The sequence below is a fragment of the Numida meleagris genome, chromosome 3 (genome assembly GCF_002078875.1).
Source record: "Numida meleagris isolate 19003 breed g44 Domestic line chromosome 3, NumMel1.0, whole genome shotgun sequence".
In the NCBI taxonomy this organism is placed as follows: domain Eukaryota; kingdom Metazoa; phylum Chordata; class Aves; order Galliformes; family Numididae; genus Numida; species Numida meleagris.
The window spans coordinates 20,908,895-20,926,439 of NC_034411.1; the positions used below are offsets into that span (position 1 = coordinate 20,908,895).

Sequence of the window (17,545 nt, forward strand, 5' to 3'; positions counted from 1 at the left end):
TGTTGGCACTTGCAGTGTTAAGTGCTGTTGTATTAAATCTACAGGATCACGGCTTTCAAAATGAATCACCGTGATTTCTTTTATAACAAAAAGCTGTAGTGGTAAGGTTGATGTGCTTAGCTGGAGTCCCTTTAACACAGTTTTTAGCTAGGTCTGGGAATAAGTAAACACCTCAAATAATCTCTGGTTTTGTCATCTCTTTGGTAGTGTGCTTGTTTCCTGTGTTATGAAAGACATCATTAGATTAGCTGTGTTTAAGCTTCCTGTCTCACTGGGTTTTTTCCATTTATTGTACAATCTCAGAATGTACCAGTATCATTTCTGTAATAAAGGTTTTACTTAAATTGTATGTATATTTTTTCTGGCTGCGATGATTTTTTTTTTCCTTCCTCTTTGGTTTCTTTACTATGTCTAAAATAGCTTTCCAGCTGATACTTTCTCAGATTTTATTTAGTTCAATGGCATATGCTATTGTAATAACATGCAGGCAAAGAAAAATTGTACTACTTCTGACTGGAGCTGGTACACTTGGATAATTTGTACAGAAAGCTAAGCAGCCTGCTTAGCTGCATAGGTTCTTATTCATGCCTCTGCACCCCTGCTTTTAAATGAATTTTTCAGTGTGGTGTGTGTACTGTAAGAGCAGCATCCTTCACTGTGCCAGATCGGTGACCTCAGTTTCTAGAGATCAAAAGAGAGCTGGCCCTCAATAGGTGACATCATGGTGTGGGTTATTTTGGTTGTTTTGTTTGTTAGGTGTCTGTTTATCAGGAAGGAAGGTAAACTCACCTGGGTGATAGCTTAGGTTGGACTATAGAAATTGTGTCAATGCTGATGTTTACTTGCTCTAACCAGCCATGATGCTACTTCTCTTGGCATGTCATGGGGGAAATGCTTTTGTCTGATTGATAACCTTTCAGCCGTCAACTTTGGCTGAAAAAATAAGTGTCTGAGATGCACGGTGTCCTGTTTGGCTCAAGTCTAGGTAGAGTCTTGCTTTTGTTAATAAAATGAATAGGAGACTTTTGCTGGTTACTGAGAAAGGAGCAAACCTGACTTTGAAAGGTCAGAATTTTTTTTTACATGATTTCATTTTTTAGCATCTCTCTGCAGATGAGAGGAAAAAAAAGCATGAAGCTGGTGGAGCACTATTGAGTCTTGAAATATATACATGTTAGCATATTCTCTTACCGTTCATTAAGCATGGAAGGCCTGGGACTAACAATAATTTATGTGCTGTATTTCAGATGTAGTTATTTACTTTTCAAAGTAAAAAGTAAATCTAGATAGGAGACTTTAAAGCAAAAAGCTGCATTGAATTTTCAGAGCAGTGGGGTAGAACTCCTCAGGGACATTCCTGTATTCTTTAAATGATGGGCAAACATTTGGCCATTGCTGTGTATCCTGCTCAGCCTTTTGCCTGTCCTGTCTCGTGAAGTCTCATTTTCTGTCTGTAAGTATTGCTAATAAAGTGATTCTCTCAATAGGTTTCCCTTGCTACTGTGTGACACTCTGGTTCCATTCATCAGATACGCCTCAAAGTTTTCTAGAAAACTTTGGAGATGAGGTGATCTTGATTTCTAATGAACTCTGTATGTGTATAAGGCCATTTCTGTCAGGATGCGTGTTTGCCTGTAATGTTGGTGAGTTTGAAACTTAGTGTTTGTAAAGATTAAAGTAACGCTTGAATGTGAAGATCTTTAAGTATGTTTTTATGTCTTAGGCCTCTGATTAAACTTGTTTGGTTTAGCAAATGCAGCTTCTGTACTGCCAGTTGATGTTTCTTTATACATTTCACATCAGCTCTTTTGTTACTGTCATAGAACTTGAATTAGTACCCCTTGTGTTCTTTTAGCCCTGAATTTGGGAGCCTTCACGATCAAATCTTTAGATTTGTTTTTCATATTTTGTTTTTTGGTATGCCAGATGAAATGTGATGAATCAAGAAACTAACTGCTGCCTAAGATTTTCTACAATATCTCTTCCTTTCTTTGTGAAGTCATTGATTCATTTATTGTGTCATGTAAGCTCTTCCTGAACGTGGTACCTGAAGCAGAGTTAAGTAGGAGAGTTTTCACCAATTTGTCACAAGCATTCATGTTAGTCCACTAACTTAATTCTGCCTTTTCCAAAGGTATGGCAGCTGCGGTATAAAACCTTCATCTTATTTCACAATGATTATTCTTTTTTTGCATTAATGTCATTTAATTTATTTGCTTCTTAAAGCCTTGTATTATTTTAGGAAGTAACAGGTTTATATTTTGCATTTTTAGCCTATGGCCAATTTGAGTGGCCTCTTTCTTTCCCTTAAAAGCCACCTTCAGGGTCATCCTAATTGATTGCTTTCACTCAGTTGCCTACATTATCTTCTTCATTTGAGCATCATTGTCTTGATCATAATTAAACAAAAGCCCAATTAAATCTCATGCTATAGCCGGGAAGTAACTTGCCAGAGTTTGACAGCTGAACAAAGGGATTTTAATTGACAAATTTCTTCAGAGGAGGATGTCTCAGTGGAGGTCTGTAAAGCAGAGCACGCAAATTTAGGCACTTACCAGCTATCACTTTTATACTATTTTAGATCTGTGGCTAAATCTTCTGCTCTGCTGTAAAGATGTGGATCAGAGCTGGAGAGCTAATTTCCATTCTGGCAGCAGTGTAAGTGCTTCTCTGAGATTCAGACTCCCGAAGTAGGAAATATGAGATAGTAAGCAAACGCCTAACTCCTTGGAATACTTCAACACAGTGCTATGTGATAAAAAGGCACGATTACAATTCTTATTTATCCAAAATATAAGACTGCAAATCCCACTTAACTGATGCTCTTGTAGTTATTACTCTCGGTACTCTTGTTTTAGAGGCTGTAAATCTGTGGAGAGTCACTTTAGGAGTGGGAAGAGGAGAATGAATTAGAGCAATGTTTTTTTCCAAACTATGGCTCTTGGCGTTTATCCTGCTGAAGAAAGTGACTTTAGAAAGCCAAGGAAAGGGGAAGACACTTGAGAAAAACAGTCCTGTAGAAGAGCCTGCTTTAACAGAGCTTTTTAGAGTATTTGTGGGGCTACTGCATTATTGCATGAATGCTTGTAAAATGTTAGAAATAGATTTTCAGTTGGGTCCTCAGCTTTCTTTCCTTTATTGTTCACGGTTTCTTTTAGCAGCCACAAATATGTATCACTGCATATGAAAACCGAGACAATAATTTCCAACAGTTTCAAGCACTCACGTACATTATTATATTTAATTTCCACTGAGCCATAAACACTCTTTGTCCTTCGCCTTTTACTAGCTATCAGCTTGGCTGTTCCTTGTGGACAGGAAAGCTGTGTTTAGTGCTTTGTAAAGTAGCCATCAGTTCCTTACTTTTATCTCTGTTCAGCATAAATTATTTTCAGCAAGGCTACAGAACTGTTGTGGCCAAGAATTGCAGGTGTCCCTTGTGGAGAGCTATTTCAGGATAAAGGCTGATTCTTACTGTTACTTTCATCCCCTTCTCTATATTTCGTCTCTCCTTGAAGAATGCTAATCCTGAACGATAGGAGTCCTTGGTTGATCTCCTCCCTCCTCCGTGGTTTTTTTGTTTGTTTGTTTCTTCCATTTTCATAATTAACTTGCAACTGGATAGGCTGAAGCATATTTTTTTGCCCTTAAGCTTGGAAACTTGGTGCACGTTGCCATTGCAATATTTCTAAGGGGAAATTCAGCCCCTAATTATCAAATTAGATGCACATTCTGGTTCTTTGGCATAACTTTACTTTTGCCCATCTGTTAGGTTGGCAGTCTGCCCTCTCAGAAAGTAACCTACCAGTTCTAGCTGAGCAGATGAGCCAACCAAAGATAGGTTAAGAGAGGCAATCCACAGAATACTTTATGCTCAGTTCCTCTTGCCAAAAGCTCTTCCTGTTTGCTAACAATGTCAGCTTAAGCCCATATGCTTCTTTACATGGGGTGACATCTGTGCAGACAGATGCAGGCATGGCAATACAAATGACATTTGATAAGAAGGGCATATGTTATGGAACCAGACACCACTATGAGTTTAAGATCCTGTCTGTACTGCATGTGTATGTAGATCTATAGATTGCTTGTGTATTTTGTTCTGTGAGAGCATTTATCAGTGAGGGCTGGACCTTTGAAATGCGTCAGAGCATCTGAATTTTACATGTCTGGGTAGAAGAGGTTGAAAAAAGCTCTTCTTTTGGAGCAACCTCTTTGCCCCTTTGCTAGATGATGTTAGATTTTTCACCAGATAAGAGGTTTCTAGGCCTACTTTTCTGAGTTACCTCTGCTTTTTGGATTTACAGTATGAAATAACTAAAACTCTGTTTTTAAATGCTATGGGAGACTTTAAAAAGACAGCGTCAATCTGAGATTTAGTTAGCTTTATTAAACCATTTTTCACATTCTAAGTGTATGTGAGCCAGAGCTGCTTATTCCTTTACTCCAAAAAGTACTTTTTGTTGTTGCTGTGTGTATGGTAGACCAGCATATGTACCAACAGTGAGAAGCTTGGGGTTGTGCTTGGAGCCTTCCAAACCAGTGATGTCAAAGAAGTGACACAGAGCTATGCAGCTGGGAGATGGGGACCTTGTGACCAGGAAGGGTCAGGTTTTGATTCTGGAAGCAGTTGGACATCGTGACAAAGCAACTTCAGAGAGCCCCCTGGTGAAAAGGAAAGAAAAGCGTTCTCCAGATGAGTGGTTTCATTTGCCTGTGCTGCCATACCCAGAAATTCCTGCTTTACGTTTAGCAGAAACGTAATTTTGAAGTGTCAATAAGGAGGCAGAACAGTTATTAGTAATGCAGAGATAACTGGCCTTGACACAATGGCACGCTGACAGAAAATTGGCCCACTTATTGTGCTCTCCAGATTGTTAAGGCTGATGGAAAAGGTAGCAACTTTTCATTAAATAAGCTTTACATATAGTCAGTCTTAACAAACTGAAGAAAAGGCATTTTTTCCACTTTGATTTCTGTGATCAGCAAAGGTGTTAATTGCAGTAAGTCCTGGCAAAATGCTTTGATGCTGATGTAAAGCAATCGTTGTGATGTTTACAGGGAGTTGACTTCTTTTTTATCAGATGTCAGTGTGGAAACAGTTTTAACTTGGTATTTAATTAAAGTATATAGATATACTTAGTAAATATATCCCATTGGAAGTTCAGAGCACAAGAAAAAAAATCCAGAACTGTAGGATTTAAGGGTGACGGAGCACTGGAACAGGCTGCCCAGAGAGGTTGTGGAGTCTCCTTCTCTGGAGACAGTCAAGACTCATCTGGACTCCTACCTGAGCAGCCTGCTTTGGCAGGGGTTTGGACTAGATGATCTCTTGAGGTCCCTTCCAACCCCTGCAGTTCTGTGATTCTATGAACATTGCTTATTTAGTGTTTGTGTGAATGCACAATGTATCTTTCAAAAACAGTTAATGGATACTGGCAAAAATGAGCCCTTCCATTGAAAAATCAAGGTATATCAAACATGTATATGTATTCTGTATGCCCTTAGTGCAATTAACATCTGGTACTCTGGGAGTATTTTTTGACATTTTTTGTAGCTTTTTATTGTATTTATAGGTATATGGGACTATAATAGATAGTTACAGAAATCGGTCTAATTTCTCTAACAAGTTGTTTTCATAGCTCTTAAATATTGAAGTCTTTTGGACTTATTTGAGAACTTGCTGCATTTTTCCAAATCTGGTGTTCAGGTCTGATAATTTTGGGGAGCAAGTGACTTCTAAGTTGTCATTTTTTGCTATTTATTTTTGGAGCGTTTCTTGGAATGACAACTCTCATTCCTTGGGTTGGTTAATATCATCGTTCTATTTGCTAACTGAAAGAGCTCAAGAAGCATGTATAGCTATTAAATTCTCAGACTGAATGTGGTTTGTTGAATTTGCAGTGTTGTGGTGGGGAAACCAATCTGGAGGAAGAGGATTTCCTTAATCACACTTTCTCTGCAGAGCTTTTTTCTGCATTTCCATAAGGATAGTTGCACTTCCAGTTTGGATGAGACAAAGGAATTCTCCAAAGTCTTGAAGACTGTTGGTTCCTCTGGTTGGTTGGGGTTAAGAAGGGACTTTGAGTACCTCCTTCTACCCTTTTCTATTTTGGTTGATTCATCTGTAATACAGGGTAAGTAATAATACCTCAATTCCTTCTTCCTCCCAAGTGCTCCATCACTCTGTTAGAAAAAAATACAGCCAGGATTGAGCATTATTGAAGTTGCACTCATTATCTCTTTCCTTAAACTACCTCCATCCAATGTGTACAAATGAACACTCTCCTATGTCATTTTGAACCTAATTTAGTAGCTGCAGAATGGGATTTCTGATAGCTGTCCAGATGAAAATTCATAGAATCATGAAAATCATACATTCATTAAAGTTAGAAAAGACTACTAAGATCATGTAGTCCTACCATCAACCCACCACCACCATGCCCACTAATCAGTGCAAGTGACTTGAATTAAATTATGAAGACTGAGGCATGTATTGGCATTCCTTTTCTCAGTTCATTAAACTGCTAAAAATCACTCCTGTTTGTAAAATCTGCATATTTGTACTAAATAATCTGAGGCTTAGAGAAATACAGTGTTTCCGATGCATTTAGTGTCAGTGTTTTGTGTATGGTTTGCTATAAATTTGGCCTTGTTTTGCAGGAGGATGAGGATACCCTGGTAATTGACTTGTCCATGTTTTGGTACATTAAGCCTGGCTCAAGTCTGCAGCGCTTTGAGTTATCTTTGGCTTTCTATGAATATGCATCTACAAATGCTTTTTCCTATTGGAAGATCAAAAAAGTATTTTATTTATTTGGTTACACCATGTATTGCTTTAAGTTGCTGCTTAAACAAAGTAGCCAAAAGAAAGGTTTTGGCTGTGGTTGGCCTGCTAAGTATTTTAATGGCAGCGCTACTAGAGGCAACAGGCACTACTAAAATGGAAGAAGCTAGCTGTAACCTCCCAGTTCTCAGGAGGTTGTGTACTTTCAGTGGGAATTATTTACTCTTCGTTTTTTTCTTTAAAGTGACAGATTGACTTCAAATAGATAGCATCACTGAATTTATATTAAAAAAAGATGATGCCTGCATTGTGCTGGCTGAAGAATAGATGAATAGAACATTACCAGAAAAAAGGCTTTTCCAAATCATATAAGAAATTCCATTCCCTTAATTATTTTCTTTACAGAGACAGCCTGTAGCTTATGCTACAAGAGTTACGGCATTGCAGATCTCTCTTAATGATATGAATCCTAACCATGATAACTAACAATATTAATCCTGTGACACAAACTTTCCACTGCTGTGATCATTTATGCGCAGTACCCTGGAGATGGAGGAGGATCGATGTCGGCAGCTAGGTTGTTACTTGAGGGACATGTTAAGCACCTGACGTCTGATGAGTCACTCTCCAAATATGTATGATTGAATGATGGTTAACTGGTTTCTGCAGCTGATTAAGACCAAATATGTCTTAAATGTGGAATGTTCTATTTTTGAAGATAGTAGGAAGTACAGTGTGAACACCCAGTTTGCAGGCCTTACTACAGTATAACTGACCATCTGCAAAAAAATTGGCCACAATAACAAGCTTGTGCATTAAGTACGTGTGCTGCTTGCTAGTATTTCTAACATTTTAATGTATTTTTTAAAATGTTGCTTATTTATTTCTAATGTTGATAACTCAGTGATATTTGCTGTGTTTGTCTTCTGGTTGATTCCCATCTGGTGAAGTGACTTGCCCGTTCCAAAATTCCCATTCAGTCTTGACTAAAGGTTGCATCGGGGCTCTATGGTAGGAACAAAATGCAGATGTTGAGCCAACATTTTTCTTATGATCCACGTGCTGAACAAGACTAAGAAAAGTTCAGTTCTCGTGCACAAATGCTATGTAGGTAAGGTATAAGCATATGTCATGGTGAGATATGTTCTGTAACACATCTGTGTTGGGGAACATGGGCCAGGAATTGAAGATGTTTTGACTTGTTCTATGCAATAACAAAAGGCAGAGGTTGTTGTTCTACAAAAGAAAAAAAAAGTGTCTTTTAGCTGTATCAGCTGTGAGAACAAGAAATCACCTAATAAGCCTCAAACAACTGTTGTAAATGAATCATCATTTTAGAATGCGATCATGGTTGTAATCCTGTGGTATTTAAGTCGAGTCTGGGCACTGACTGACAAAGAGGCCTATCGGAGAGGAGGCTGAGGGGAGGCCTCATGGCGGCTGCAGCTCCTCACAGGGAGCGGAGCGGCAGCGCTGAACTCTGCTCTCTGTGACAGCGACAGGGCCCGAGGGAACGGCATGGAGCTGTGTCAGGGGAGGGGCAGCTGGGAGTTAGAGAAAGGTTCTGCACCAAAGGGCGGTGGGCTCAGAACAAGATGCCCAGGGTAGTGATCATTATGGGTCCGTTCCAACTCAGGCAGAGTATTTTATGAAATAAAAATAATGGAATGGAGACACAAAAAGTGAAATTTTGTTCCGTATTCACTAGCAGTAACTTACTTCTGGAATGTGAAACGGTAGTCTAAAATTAGTGTTTACGGATGGATTATTGAATTTATGAAGTTCATTGGAACATGGGGTTTTGTAACATCTAATCAAGTGCAGTGCCTATGTTTTGGTCATTTTGTAGATGCCTTTGTATCTTTGGAAGGAGTTATGACCATTGTTTCTGTTATTGTACATACTTAATGTGCAAGCTTTTAGTAAATAACCATTGTTAGACTTGCATCTTGTTAAACAAACATAGATTGAAACAGATTCCATGCTGTAAAAACAGCCACATGCAAGCCAACTTCTTTGTGCAAGTGGGTTATGTATCATTTCCCCTTAGGAATTAACAACATACCTTGAACTTCACTTTTTAATTTGACCAAAAGAGAGAACCTTGCATATAGAAGAAAAAAAAACCCTTCTGGACTCTAATCTCTTAATCTCCATAAAATGCTTGAATGTTTAGCTTTGATAATATATGAAACAAATCTGGTGGTCCGTAACATTTCTGAAGTACCTTCCCTTTTTTTCATAGCAAAAAGAAATCAAAGCAGACATAAAATGATGTATGACAGATTGGTTGGTGTTGGTTAAGAGTTAGCCCTCAAGCATGAAGAAATTCCTTAGCTCTGAACTCTGCCTTCTAATGTGTCACTGGGAAGTCATTTTGGTAGCCTGATGATGAATACTTTCCTGATATTTTCCTGCCAGTGTGGCTACCATGCATTTTGCAGAGTTCATTGTTAGGCCTTTTGATACCAGAGAAGGGGCTATCCAAAAGTAATATCAAGAAATTGATATTTTGGGCTAACATGGTTTTGCACTTGGAAGCAGATGATCTGAAAAATGCATGAGGTCTTCCTTGTTCTTGGAATCAGGAACTGGTTGAGATTCAAAGACAGGTAATTGAAATGAGAAGATGAATATTACAGTCACAGTTATAGTGTAGGTTTTGCAGTCAGAGAAACAGCTTTGCAAAAGTAACATATGCAAGGGAGAATAAACTTTCAATTCAGTTCCCTATGTATGTTTCCAGAGGAAGATAGTTTTGAGGTGCTTTGGGATACAGAATGGAAATTCTTTCCTTTCCACCTTCCTTCAGGATAGTAGGAGAGAATGGAGCCCTGTTTCCAGCACGCATTTATAGGTGAGGTGCTCTCCAAACATGTTGTAACTACTCTGCTGTAATTAGGTCTAGTGCAAGGAGCTTCAGTCTCTGTGTTGGTTTTATTTATTTAAGTTTTTTTTAGGTCTGGAAGGGTTTAGTTATGTTGGTTTATTTGTTTTGGTTTTCCTTTTCGTTTGTTTTCAGGTGCAATGGTTTGATCTTTCTGTAGTAAATATCTCACACAACTTGCGTGCCCTGGTCATCTGAACATAGGAAAAATATACATGTTTTAGAAATGTTTTTAGCTCTTAAAGTAGGTATCTGTCTCTTGTATTGAAGTGCTTGTCCCTAGTAATTTTCCAACCTCTGATCTTCCACTGATTTAAAAAAAAAAAATTAATTAAAAAGGCTTGTAGAAGGGCTGCCTGCCTGAACAGTCAGCTCTAGAAATGCCTGTATGGCCTAATCAGAGTAAGAAATATCTAGTACTAGCAGTACATGGTGTGTGGATTAGATTGACAGGAAACTGGACCATGGTTAACTTCACTCGTGTGTGCTGCAAACAAACTGAACCCCACACCCATGCTGTTGGTGTTAGTCTTAAAAGGCAGAGCTTTGCCAACAAAACTTTAAGGAGTGGAAAACAAGTCATACCCACAATAGACACAGTTATTCTGGCAAAAATCTCTGTGTAGTCTCTGCCAGTTTAATGAAAGCCTTTGGCTTATATCTTGTATTCCGTTCAGGGAAGAGTCTTGGCTACCCGTTCCCTGCCCTGTGCCGCCTTCTCCTGCCTGCAGAATCTGCATCTCCACAAGTGGGATTCATCGAGATAGTGCTGCTGCAGTCCCTTTCAAGTATTGGTAAGCCATTAGAAGAAACTGCCATCACCACTGATCTTAATTTGTTTTAGTAGATAAAGAGAAAAGCACTATCAGAGGAGATGAAGATATCATTTGGGTGCAGAAATTGCATGAAAAGAGTAACACAAGTTGTGTCAGAAGTGCCAAAACCTCTGATGAGATTCCGTGGGACTTGTCAGTCTTCATGCACCAATACTGCTTTCTCAGTGACATGTTTTTGCCTGGAGGCAGCAGTAAACCATCAAAATATAACAGGATATCCTGCCTCGCCAAGGAGAAGATCTTATGCATTCAGACCTCCAAAGGCTGTGACTGACTGATGTAAGCTATTCTCAAGTGGAACCTTTAGTTTTGGAGTGATTTTTTTTGTTTTGTTTTGATCTGTTTTTTAAAAGAAAAAGTTGTATAGTTTTCGCATACCGCCAACTGCTCATGGAAGATAAGAAACTGCAGTAGCCAAAGCTTTAGATTTATTGCTATGGTTGATTTCCTGTTATTTTTAATAGGATACAGCCCCTCTGCTTTTAAACTACTGAGCTGTATCAAAGAGAGTGAATTGCATTTCAAACTACTGTGCCTGTGGGTTTTCGAACACATGCTCGTGACTGGGGTTCAGGTGCCCAGAGCAGGGTTATGGTTGGTTTAACACTCTCCTTGTGTTTGCGGACATGTGCCAGCTGCCAAGGATGGAGATTTTTAGGAGACAGTGTTTGATTCATTTTAAAGTAGTATCGATTGCAAAATAAAGCAAACAAACAACAACAACAAAAAACAAACCTTGTGTCAAGATTTGCTCAGCGCAGACAGATGAGGAAACAAGGGTTACTTGATTGTCCTGGTGCTCCAGCCTGGTTCACTGCATGCTCCATAAATTTGGGAATTCGTAGCTGGCTGGAAGAGAGGTTTAGGCATTTAAGTATGGTTGGAACGGTGGGAGGAAATAGGCTGGTAAACTTTTAACAGATAAAATTGAGGTTAAATACCAAGATTTTAATGGAGAGAAATGAGAGTTGTGTACCTCCCTTGCACCCCAGTCATTTGGATTCTCTTGACTGTTTTCATTCAAAAACATTTTGAACTATATGTATATCTAGTCAAAATATCCCTGTGTTCTGATGTGCGATAAAAATATGGAAACAGCAAACTGAGCCAGGCCATAACAAAGAGCCACAAAGAGAGTTAGGGGAGGGAGGTCAGCTGGTCTGTGGTTTATATGGTCCTGGTGACGCTTTGAGATGGGGAGGTTAGTGCCCTGCATGGGGTCCCACTAACTCCATGGCATCCTTGTGGGCTATGTAACACAGTTGCCCTTCGGCAAGCTGAATTCATAATTCCAATTGTTCAGTAACAATTTTTACAACAGTAAATTTCAAAACTGCATTTTAAAAATGCTTTGTTACTCCTCTTTTTCATTTAGGCTTTGTACAGGCCTTTTGTGCGTTGGTGGGCTTGGGTGGTTTCTTAGTCCTCAGACCATCTGCTTAAATTTTCTCGTATCAATGAGCAATGAAGTTAATTTTAGTTATTTCTTGGGATTTAGCACTAGCAGCTTTCCAGTTTGGAAAATATGTCTTCAGTGTCCATCCTTAAAAAATCATAAGCCCTGTCTTAATTTGGACGCCACAATAATAAAATTATTTCCTCTTTTTTTTTTGTCCTTCTGGATAAGATTCTCGTGTCTTCTGTTAATGGTGTTGTCAAGAAATAAAAACAAGCTCTTAAGATCATTTTAAGATCACAGATTTGATTTATCATTGTAAGTAGTTGTGATTGGTATAATACTCTGAGGAGTTACTATGTGCAAGAGATGGGAAAACAAAATAGATAATTTTCAAGTCCAGAATATTTGGGAGTTGGTAAACATTTGTCGGCCGATTCCAGACAGGTGATCAGAAATGCATAGCAGGTTTTGGTTCTAAAGGGGAGAGAGCAAGTCTTGTTTTCAAGGATCTAATTAATAGTGCATTTTAAGAATGAAATAGAGTTTTATAGGTTGCATTCTTTCCTTTACTTAAATATGTAGATTCACTTAATAGTTTCAATTTAAGACCACTGGAGTTCTTGTGTCTTAGATACATCTCAATATACATACAGCTACTACTATCTTCTCCTCTAGCAGATTCATGAAGGATCTGAACTAAATTTGTTTTCCATTTTAGCTGACAATAGGGTGTTCTTTGTTTCCTGAAAGGACTGCTTCCTCAAGCAGATCTGTTGCTTGATTATAGTGTTCCAAACCATCTACAATTTTATCCAGGTATTTGTTTGGAGACCTGTGGCTTTGTTTTCTTAGAAAAGAAACAAGATTCTACAGTCACAATTTTTTTTTTTCTTTTCTGTGTTCCCCTTGGGGTGTTCCTAGTGCATTTCAGATATTGGATTTTATTCCTTTTGGGTTGCAAGAAGTATAATAATACCTAATGAAGGTGTCTTTGTGTGCAGTAAGACTATCTAGATGCTCTCTGCTTTAGATACTAGGTGGAAGAATCTCCCAGCTAAGCCTACGAAGACTTCTAGCCAGAACAAGAACATCTTTGGGAAAATATATATCTAAATTATATGCAGACGTTACAATCATAATAATGCCAGTCTGTAATATAATTGCCATCAATGCTTACTTACTTTATCAAAATATAATAATTGCCATCAATGCTTACTGACATGGCATTGAACTTGAAAGTGGCTACAAAGACTCTGATGGTGGTGTTATCCTTCTCAAAGCTTTTCAGCTGGAAAGAAAATGAGCTTATGAAGCTGACAATAAGATGTGATGTTTTTGTAGTCAGTTGTATTTCAGATGCAGCGCTTACAGAAGCCTTGTTTCCCTCATGGGCTCTTGCCCAACTTAGTCCTTACGTCCTGTGCATGTCATGTACTGTCATAGTTCCTTTCTGTATGAGTTGTAATAACAGTTCTTTTCTTACCATCCTTCCCCCCCGCAGCAGGAGAACTGTTTGTCTTTCTAAATTTAGATATCCATGGTTACATATAATATTTTTCTCTGTTTAAACTTGGCAGTTTAAATTGCTTATGGAAAAGAAATGTGCATTCCACTACAGGAAGTCAGTAAGCAGTATTCTTCATTTGCAGGAGAATAAAATGTTACATGGAGTGTTTCACCCTTCCTTCTGTAGAAGGAAAACAATACTTATAAAAGTGGGTTTATACTCATGTTTGTAGCCAGACTCTTCGTCTGTTTTCATTGTGCAGTATTCAGGGTACCACCCTATCTAGGGGAACTAGCTATATATGGAGTGCTGCAAGAGCATGTAATTTTAAATCCATTTGAGAATTTTTTTTGTTATTCTTGCCTTTTTTTCTCCAGCTGAAAGGGAGTATTCAAACCTTAATTCTGTGGACCACTTTTTAATGCAGATGTTCTTACCTGAGCATCTCTCTTCAATTCTAAAGATCCCACAGAATCTTTTCTCATGTTTAAGACCCCACTGATAGCTATGACCATTGAAAATGCTGTATTGGTATGAAGCTATGTAATATATTACTGTTTTTTGGCTATAAAAAGAGTTCCTTTTGTTTTCTAAAATTCCCGAGATGCATGAAAACTGTTCAATGGAGAAACAAATGAGAAATCAGGAGGCTATTTTGCATCTGTTGTGGCAGGCAGTCTTAATTCCAACTTCTTTGCCGTGTTAACTTGTTGAAAATACTGTAAGATTTTTCCCATCTCTACACAAATACATCATTCTCACCTCTGTGAGGTACTGGAGGAACAGAACTGAACCTGAAGGAGGTGACAGTAGCAATATGCTACTGTGAAGTTATTGTCATGGAATGGCATAATTGTACTCTCTTAGTCTCTGAATAATAGCCCATGTAAATGGATTTGTCTAACTTTTGAAAATGGATAGTGAGTTGTGTTGGACCTCTGTATTTAAGGAGTCAGAAGATACATTAGGCTGAGGTGTGGCTTTGTTTTTGTAGTGATGATACGAGTCTCAGATTTTGGGCCTTTTTGGTTTTTATTGTTAGAAGACAAATTGGATGAATTGAGGCTGCTTGTTACTAACTATACAAAAAAAAAAAAGGAAAAAAAAAAAGCGAGATGAGTGAGGAAACAAAAATGCACCCTGAATAGGCAAAGGAGTTAAGAAGAAGAATCTGGCATGGAGTTCATACTACCCACTGTTTTACTTCTTCAGAGTACAAATAGGATACTTGAAAGTTTTTTGCCCTTTCCTATCTGTGCAGAAGAAATCCCTATTTCCAAGTTGTTTGGTTATCTTTGACAACCAGTTTTCTTTTTCCCTACTTTCTCTCTGCTTTATGCCAGGCAAAGTGGGGGGCATTTTTCCTCCTCAGCAAACAAATACCTGCTGTAATTCACAGGAGAAAAAAAGCGATTCTTCTAAAAACTGAATACTTTCATACCTCATGGCAAGGATAGGATTGCTGTTAGAGTCCTACTAACCCACAGACAGTTACTTAGCCTTGGGGGCCTGGGGAAGGATCATGCGATGTGGACTTGGTCTTGTGGCTGCCTTTATTTATTTCAATTTGTGAAAATGTGGTAAGAGATTTGTGCTGCACTCGTTTGTGTCAGAACATGCATCTTCCAGTGCCTATATCACGCCACCACTTCCTGACTGCTTTACTCAAGTGTTTAGAGCTAGTAATGAAGGATTTTGCAATTCACCTGTCACACGTAGCTAGTGAAGGATGCTACGTCTTCCAGGCTGGCACAGACTCACTGCAGGAAGGACTTGAATTGCCTGTCTCTTTTAAGAGTTCAGTTTGTGTCCTGCAGCAGCGGGCTGTTCTAATGGGATAGAGGAGACAGCAAAAAGGAACACATCCTTTCATAGCATGGTGTTTGATGGTCCTCAGGAACGCTTTATTTGGAAATCAGTAATTTTGTGTTTCCTTTATCACAGACACCTGATGGAGTAGGAAGATCAAAATAAGAAACAGGGTTCTTGTGATGTCTTTTAAATTTTCTTCTGGGATTACTTCGTAGTCTTCTGTGTGTGGCTTTTTTGTTTGTTTGCTTTTGGTTAGTTGGTTTGTTTTGTTACTTTTTTTTTTTACCTGCTAACTTTTCTTCCAGACTTCACATTTTTTTCCTCCCTCGTTCTTGAAGTTGTAATTTCTTTTTTAATAAACATTCCAATTCTAGGCTTTGTGCTTTTAACAGATTTGTGTTATTTTTGGCATAAACTGCATTATTAAGGGCCAGGTGTGTTTTACACTGACAAGTTTATATATAGAAGTTTAGAAAAAAGATTGAAGAAATGTAGCAGCTTGGCACCATTAAGTACATACTCCCAAACCAATTAGAACTGGTGTACTATAAGGATTTGACAGTATTCCATCCAATCTAATTGGATTGGGACTGATGAAAAGCACAAGGATATGTGATATTAGGATATAAGGATATTAGTTCTTTAAGCACACTTCATGTTCTTTGCTTCTAGAAACTTTATAAAAAAATAGATGGGTACAATAAGAATAAATTCATTATTATTGGGAGGATGTCCTGAATTTGGCATGCCACTATATTACTTTGAACTTGAGCCTGACATAGAAATGGATGTTGTTTTGGAGATAGCCCTTCACCGGGCTTCTCCCATTTATGCCCTGTGAATGCCTGTGTTATATTTAGGCACTGAAAATACTTTTGGACTGACTGTCCTGTGTTCAGCAGTGAGGGGGTGGCTGGGGAGACACAAGCTGTGCTTTCTTTCATGGTCACTTCAGTCTCTTTCCAGCAATCCTCTGCCCTCAGTGCAAGCTGCAGCAGAGCTTTGCTGCTCTTCTGCCTCCCACATCAGTCTTGTACAAATGGTCCTTACACTGTAGGCTGGACAGCATCTGTGCTGTAGCCTGGCCTACATTAGCCAAAGGGGAATGCACTAACATTGTCACAATGGAGGAGGACTCTTTTGTTCTCTTTTTTAAGTAGATCCAATGTGAATTTGGAAACGGAGAACTGAAGGTCTTGGTAGAAAAAGGGGTTATGATTTTAAACTAAGGTGGGTAAATGCAGCTTTTAAAAATTAGGACAAAATTATTCGCTTTGAGGGTACTGAGGTGCTGGAACAGGATGCCCAGGGAAGCTGGGGATGCCGCATCCCTGGTGGTATTTAAGGCCAGGTTGGATGGGGCTGTGGGACAATCTGATCTGATGAGTGGCTACCCTGCCCATGTCAGGGGGGTTGGACTAGGTGGTCCTTAAGGACTCTTCCATTCTTTAAGGGTCCCAAACCAATCTGTGAGTCAAATTTCCTGTTTTCATTGTCTGTGGGTGTCTAGAGGGAGGAGCAGAGCTGCTGCTGTCTCTGAGCTGAATCACACTATGTGGAGATTGTCAACAATTTGTGGAAGTTTCTCATTCCTTACTCTGCATGGTGTCTGTAGTGGCTTTATCTGTCACTTCATCCCTGGCATCAATTCTGTAAATAATTGCCCCATGACCATTTGGTCCTTAGTAACTCTTTTAAAAGCACAGCTAATAATCTCATAAAAATATAAATCTATATATACATTTTAAAAAAGACCAGTTAATTCTTAGCAAATTTGTCTCAGACTTGTGACAGAAAATAGAGATGATGAACTTGAGCAGTAATCAAAAGCTCAGATGAAATGCCAGTGGCATCAGTGGGCACCAGTGGGGAGTGCTTGTCTCCCTTCTCCTTCACATTAAGCTGCAGAGGAGTGCGGGTGTCAGGCTTCAAGTCAAAGAAATGAGATGCTTCCAATTCACTAACCAGAGGCAGAGTTACAGGAAGGACCGTAATCACATGGGCTTTCTCCACTTGTTTTGGTAGTGTTGTTCCAACTGCTTCTCCCGCAGTTTCTGCCAAGTGTAAATGACAAGATGACTTGTACGCTTCTGCAAGTCTGAGTATGTGATGCCAAAGAAGAACAGGATAAGTATAGAAAGCTTATTCAACCATTTTTTTCATTGATTCCACCTTCTTCTGTTCTGGTGGTTAGGTTTCATACCTACTTAGAATAAAATAAAATTGCATAATGATGCAGTGTTTTTCTTCGCTTGCATTCAGTAGTGCTTCAGTGACCACTACAGTGGAACAGAGACCTATTTGTGCCACTTGGATGTGC

The 17,545-nt window shown here is 38.8% G+C and overlaps 1 protein-coding gene across 2 annotated transcripts in view; it reads left to right on the top strand.

Moving 5' to 3' along the window:
- PTPN14 (protein tyrosine phosphatase, non-receptor type 14) overlaps window positions 1–17,545 on the top strand; it is a 105,737-nt gene that overhangs the window by 10,551 nt on the left and 77,641 nt on the right. Inside the window, exon 2 of one of the 2 annotated variants that reach the window (XM_021391506.1) lies at window positions 10,349–10,465. The exons of the other annotated variant lie outside the window; for it this stretch is intronic. The gene's annotated coding sequence lies outside the window, so the exon portion shown is untranslated. The remainder of the gene's footprint in view (window positions 1–10,348; window positions 10,466–17,545) is intronic. 2 annotated transcript variants of the gene reach the window in all.